This window comes from Octopus bimaculoides, chromosome 10 (assembly GCF_001194135.2).
Source record: "Octopus bimaculoides isolate UCB-OBI-ISO-001 chromosome 10, ASM119413v2, whole genome shotgun sequence".
Taxonomy (NCBI): domain Eukaryota; kingdom Metazoa; phylum Mollusca; class Cephalopoda; order Octopoda; family Octopodidae; genus Octopus; species Octopus bimaculoides.
In genome coordinates this window covers 6,523,781-6,530,543 of record NC_068990.1, presented here as the reverse complement: position 1 = coordinate 6,530,543, position 6,763 = coordinate 6,523,781, and positions in this window count along the sequence as shown.

Genomic DNA, 6,763 nt, shown 5'->3' with positions numbered 1-6,763 from the left:
ACGTAGCTGAAAAGGGGGAATCCGTAGGGGAAAAAAATGAAATAAAAAAAGGGGGGATGGGGGTACAAAAGGAAGTCTTGCCCTAACTAAAAAGAAAGACAATTACATGGGACGATGTACTTCTCTAGTGTACTTTAAGCGTTAACTGAAATGTCTTTGATCTTAGGTCAATGATGATTGATTTGAGATGAATAACCTACTAAAATACAACATGAGCAATATGATTACTGCCAGCACCAAACAATACACCCACTCTCACCAACACCAAATCCACCAATACTACCAACCCACTCACTTTTGAATAACCAGCTGGTAACAACCGTAATAGTTATCAGCATGGTAGCATTGTCTGAAGCTACACATGTTGTATGTCAACACAATGGTATGTGTACTGTGGAGTTTTATGTCAGTGATACAACAGTGAAGTGTCCATGGAGCTGATAAGCTTTCAACTGACAATGATCACTCAGTAGTAATTCCTACCTCATCCCTCTTCCCTTTCATCTTTTTATCGGCATCCTTTCTTACATAGAAAATAATAAGTTTTTTGTTCTCACAAAGCAATACTCCCCTGTTGCTAGATATATATTATTTTTTGTTTTGCGGATTGCTGGTTGCTACCATTATTGGATTTATTTACAATTCAAGATTTCTGGAAAGAAGCTATGAAGTGGAACTGAAGACACAAGTGTGAAAACGAACCATACAGGGATTCCACTTGGTATAAAATTTGATGTTTAAATAAGGTTTGATGCGGGAGAAAAAGGCACCAATTGCCAAAACATTAAAGCTTGCAACGTCTATAGTAAGCACAATACATTACAATAAGGGGAAAATTAAGAGCCCAAGAAGCTGCTCAGTTAACTGATGAAATGCTTAAAGTATCTTGATTGTAAGGATCGAAAATAAGTTTCGAAGTAGGGTGCTGATAAGCACGATGATAATTTTGAAAATCCAAAAGTTTGTATGACGATTTACAGTCAAAGGAGGGTGAAATTTCTAACGAATAACCTTTTCTAGCTAGTAAAGGTTGGTTTCAGAGATTTAAAGAAGCACATGAGTTTGTACAACATAAAGTTGAACTGTCAGTCTTGGTACAGAGTTTCTTGCTAATTATCCTTAAACAAATAGAAAAACAAAGAAGTATTGCTAAAGGGAGCAACACACCAATGCAGGTATACAACGTTGACGAAATTTTACTTTTCTGGACGTGCATTCCTGCAAGACACCAGCGTAGCTAGAGTGTGTGCGGCCCTTCTGCTTGCCGCCCTGGACCCCACAAAAAACACGTGTTGCCTAAAGCTGACTGAAAAGTGCAGCCCGGGGCGGATCGCTCCTACCAACCCCTGCTAGTGTTGCTAGGGCTTCTATTTCTCGAGAAGAAAAATCATCACCAGGATCTCAAGTTTCCAAAATTGTCCGACATTTCATCAGGGAAGACATGCCGCCAGTGACACGAAATTAAAGCCCCTGCTAGTGTATCACTCCGAAAATCGAAAGCGTTACGTAAAATTTAATTTACCTCTGCTATGATGTTCAAATATGAACTGAGAGGAATAGTTTACAAACTTTTCTCTCTCTCTCTCTCTCTCTCTCTCTCTCTCTCTCTCTCTCTCTCTCTCTCTCTCTCTCTCTCTCTCTCTCTCTCTCTCTCTCTCTCTGGTGGGGTATGTCCAGCTGTAGAAAGGTACAGTGCTAGACACAGCGTTGCTCCTTTTAGACAATGTAGTAAGGTTCCCAGTGAAATTAAATGAGCGTTCTGATAATGTAAGAGTAGAGCATATCTCCAAGAATACAACTTCGTTACACCAGCCTATGGGTCAAAGGACTATACCTTTACTCGTGGGTTAAGGAATTGACTTCAGTCTGGTTTTGTGTCGAAGAGCTGGGGATGATCCATTGCACAGCTGTTGATTATAACAGCTATGCTAGGGAAGTATGTGTGGAGGACCTGCTCCGTTACCCAGTTAAGGTTGGTGGTCCTGAGAAGATTGTTGAGATATTTGTTTTGTAAAAATATTTAATTTGTTATATGCTATTTGGTTTTTGGATAAATCTTTAAAGTTTGTGCTACAAGGTTCTTATTTTGAGAAATATTTAATTTGTTATGTGCTGTTTATCTCGTTAAATGCATATTGAATGCTCAGAGCTACAAAATACGTGTTGTTTTCTCGTTTTTTATCATTCAGGTGGTTGTGAAGTGTGCTAAAAATAACAGCTAAATAGACCTTAAATCACGCACCCCCACTATTTTATTTATTTATTTTTGCCTAATGGTATGAATTCTCGCATGTAGAATACAAATTCGCAAAAATTTTCTGAACATTCCAAAAAATAAAGAAGTTATGAGGGCTTACATGTTGTACGTAATCCATTTGTTTACGGTTTCATATAAAAACACAAGTGCTATTTGCTGAATGTTGACAAAATGTGCAGTCACGCACAGCTTCCAAATCCTGACTGGCTGAAAATGATCAAACTTTAAACCTTTATGACCTTTTTTTTTTTTTTTTGTATTTTCCAATTTTTCTGGAAAAAGTGAAAAAACACCAGTACTTCAGCTTGGAAAACTACATTAATGTACCAAATTTTAAAATTTTCAATAAAACTATGATTCTTGAAATCTTGCCAGCCAAATAGAAAAGATCCGTATTATTATTATTTTTTTTTTTTTTAGTTTATTTGCCAGTCAAAGTTCTTTCGTCACACATTCTCTCAATTCTTCAGTGTTTCTCTATTCCATGTGTCTCCTTTTGCCCTGCATATTCCAAATGGAAAGAACATTTACGGACAAATAAACTATAAAAAAAAGTATTAATAAAATTAAAATGAAGATCAAATAAATAGTGCATGCTTTTAATTGGAAAAAGATGATCATTCCCAAATATGATAATAAATAAAATACGATATTGAAATATTTTGATTTTAAAAGAAAATAGTTTAGAAGTTTTTGCTTGAATTTTGTGAATCTGTAACGCTCCAATCATAAATCCAGGCACTTTTTCGCTTCCTCTATGAAACTAAAAATGTAACTACTTACCTTGATGAAATATATCATTTGTAAAACTGAAAGTATTTTGTGGCATTTTCTTGATTGAATCTTTATTTAATTCTCAACACAAAATGATATTCCCATTACGCCTACAAATCAAAACAAAATCCAATACGCAAACGAAGGCCATAAATTTGAAAGAAATTCACTGTATCACTTCCTTACCTGTTTACTCATCTAACTCTGTTCTCAATTAAAAGGTGATACACTTGGATGGTTAAAAGCCATAGTTTGCTCAGGGTACTTAGACATGTAAGACCCAAAAATAAAAATAGATCCAAGACAAATTAATAAAAAATGCCTAATAAAGTTACTAGAGTTTTAAAAGACCCCACACTAATACGAATAACTGTTGGTTGTAATATGTATGTATGTATGTATGTATGTACCGCCCAGCAAAATTTCATTTGCGGCAGTCGGCGCTGCAGGTAACACAACCCATCGTACGGTTGACAGTGGGATGAATGTAGGTGTAATGGAGATATTGTACGTAAATGGGTACATTCCTGAAAGGGGCTGCAATGAGAGACGGCAACGGGGAAGTGAACTGTTGAAATGTTGCAGAAGGCGCAGGTTGACATTGGATTGCTGGTGTAGCCGTAGAATAAGAAACATAAACTGAGCCTATGCAGTCACATGGGAATATGTAGTACTTGAAAAAATAATGTATAATGGCTTAGTGCGTTGTTAGCGGGAATAATTTGATAGACATTGCCAAGCTGATACGAATAGGAAATTGCACTCTTCTGAATGAAAAAGAAATTTTTGCTCCTGATGGAATGCTCCTTTTCCACATCTAGAGAGAATGTGGCTTCAATAACATGTGGCACCATCTTCTTTACCACCAGGCATGTCCCATTGCAGAGCGTTGAGGGATCCAAAATCCTCAATTACTGGAGTTCCCACTATAAGCTCCAATCTATTGGGAGGTAGTCCCGGAGGCTTCAATAACCTGAGAAATTCTGTTGCATAAATTACCACCTTTTCTGGATTTGTTTCAACTGACTTATAGATGTGAGGACTTCCAGGAAGGTACTACAGCAGCTGCTCATTAATTTTACTTACAGTGCTGTTTTTTGGAGCCAGTATTGCTCTTTCACACAGCCAATTGAGATTGTAATAATTTTTGGACTAATGGAGGATCTCCTCTTTGGAGACATTATGTCAAGAAATATGATTTTGACAATTGTACGTTAATAAGGAAATGTCAATAAAAAAGGTAAATGTCCTAGAAAATTTTAAGAAATAGATACAATAACTGAGATGACACTGTCGTGTTACTAATTAAATGTCAATAAAAAACATTAATATCAATATTTTAAAAAGATGAAAAACTTTCAGCGGATTAATCGCGCTGCATATAAGGGAGACAATCAATTTCTTAAAGTTATTTCACAGAGTTACTTCCCTTTTCCACGTAACCCAGGAAAAGGTGTTTTCTGCTCCCAAAGGGCCCGTTACTCATTTTGTGAAAAGTTTTAAGAGTTTAAGACCATCTTTAGAACATAAGTAACGTATGTTCCCAGTTTGGAGAAAATCAGTTGTGAACTTCAGTAGTTATGCGGGTTCACATACATATGCACACACACACACACACACACACACACACACACACACACACAATCTCACTTTTATATATATATAATGTTATAAATAAAGTTGCTGGCTTGAATCATTTGCAGATATTTTCAGATAAATTGTATTCTTCATATCGTAGGACTCCAAAATGACGAAGACGAGTTAATTACATGAACTGAAACTCTTCGCTGTCGATTGGTAAATAAGTCCAGTGTGTGCTGGATTGCTATATCTGACTGTACTATAAAGACAGTCTTATAAAGCTGTTTGGGAGCATTTTGTAAGAGTGAACCGAGATGCTTCAAGCTCTTGTACACAAAGAGAAAAGCATAAGGCATGGGAGAAAGTATTGCAACCATCAGCTTATAATTAGGTCGCATTGATAGCCAGTTATAATTAGGTCATTATAATTAGGCATTATAATTAGGTCGCATTGACAGGCAGTTACAAAGGTCACTTGAACTGCAGAACCAAAATTGTGCACTGAGTGAAACACGTATAGAAATTAGTCATGCTATCATGATCGAGTTAGCTGATATTTAAGGGAATAAATTTGAGTGCTGAGGAAGTATCTAACATGCGCCAGCATTTTTAATGAGTTTTACTAATGAAATGTAACCCAGTCAACTTCTACTTACGTTAATGAAAAATGTAAAATGCTAATTAACCAAGTGAAACCAATATTCCTGAAGATTCCGTTTTTATCTTTGCGGATAATGATAGATAAGAAATGACCGAATAGTTTTGCGTATGTAAAATAGTTCAATTCAGAAAATGAATAACTTATTATTTGTACAAAATCTATAAAGAGGTGAGCTGGCAGAATTGTTAGGGTAATGGACAAAATGCTTAGTACTGGGGTCCATGTATTCGACTTACTTCCACCAGTAAAACTGCTGGCCTTGTGCCAAAATTTGAAGCTATCATATGTACAAAATTTATGGCAGAGATCTGACAGAATCGTTGGAATCCCTACAAAATGTTTAGCGGCATTTCCTCCGTCGTTACGTTCTGAATTCAAATTCCGCTGAGGCCGTCTTTGTCTTTCACCTTAAGATAAAGTACCAGTAAAGTACTGAGGTCGATGCAATCGACTAACCCTCTCCCCAAAATTTCAGGCCTTGTTCCTATATTAGAAATTATTTACACAAAATCAAATCTTGCTTGATATTAGCCATCATGTTCCATTATGCTTTCATAATCATATACAATTTTGCTTGTATTTCATCAAACATTTTTTTTTTAGAAAGAAGAAAAAAACTTTTATATTTTACTGTTATTTTTATCAAAAATACTTAAATGATAAATTTTGAGAGAAGACCACCACCACTTTCTGGGTATGGGGTAACAACACCCAGCTGAATCTTTTGGAAAATTTCCATATACTTACCGAAAGAAAAATAGACGTTAAGTTTCTAATATGGCGATTTTGAGTCTCGATTTGCAACTTCTGATGTTTCCTTTCTGCCAGATAGTCTTTCTCTAACTGATGTCTCCATGACATTCAATTTCTGAAAAGAAGATAAATATCTCTAATACTTTTTCTAAGTAACCATACACAATAAGCATCACATAACAACGTCGTAATAAACCGAATAAGCAACTTGACCTTGCATAAGCTGGCAGAATCGTTAGCTCGCCGGGCGAAATGCTTAGCGGTATTTCGTCTGCAGCTATGTTCTGAGTTCAAATCCCACCGAGGTTTGACTTTGCCTTTCATCCTTACGAAGTCGATAAATTAAGTACCAGTTACACACTGGAGTCGATGTAATCGACTAGTCCCATCACATCAAATTTCAGGTCTTAAGCCTATAGTAGAAAGGATTATATAATGGACAGTATCCTAGTAATTGACTGCCATAAATTTTATGCAGGTTTTGTGAGGCAGTTTCTTTGTACAATAAATACATGAAACAATTGTAGGTTTACTTGTTCAGGCGTAACTATGTGGTAAGAAGTTTGCTTCTCAACCACATGGTTTACGGGTTCAGTCCCACTGAATGGAATCTTAGGTAAGTGTCTTCCACTACAGCTCCGACTCGACCAACGTTTTGTTTGTGAGTGGAGTTAGTAGATGGAAATCGAAAGAAGCCCATCATTCATTTATATATATATATATATATATATATATAT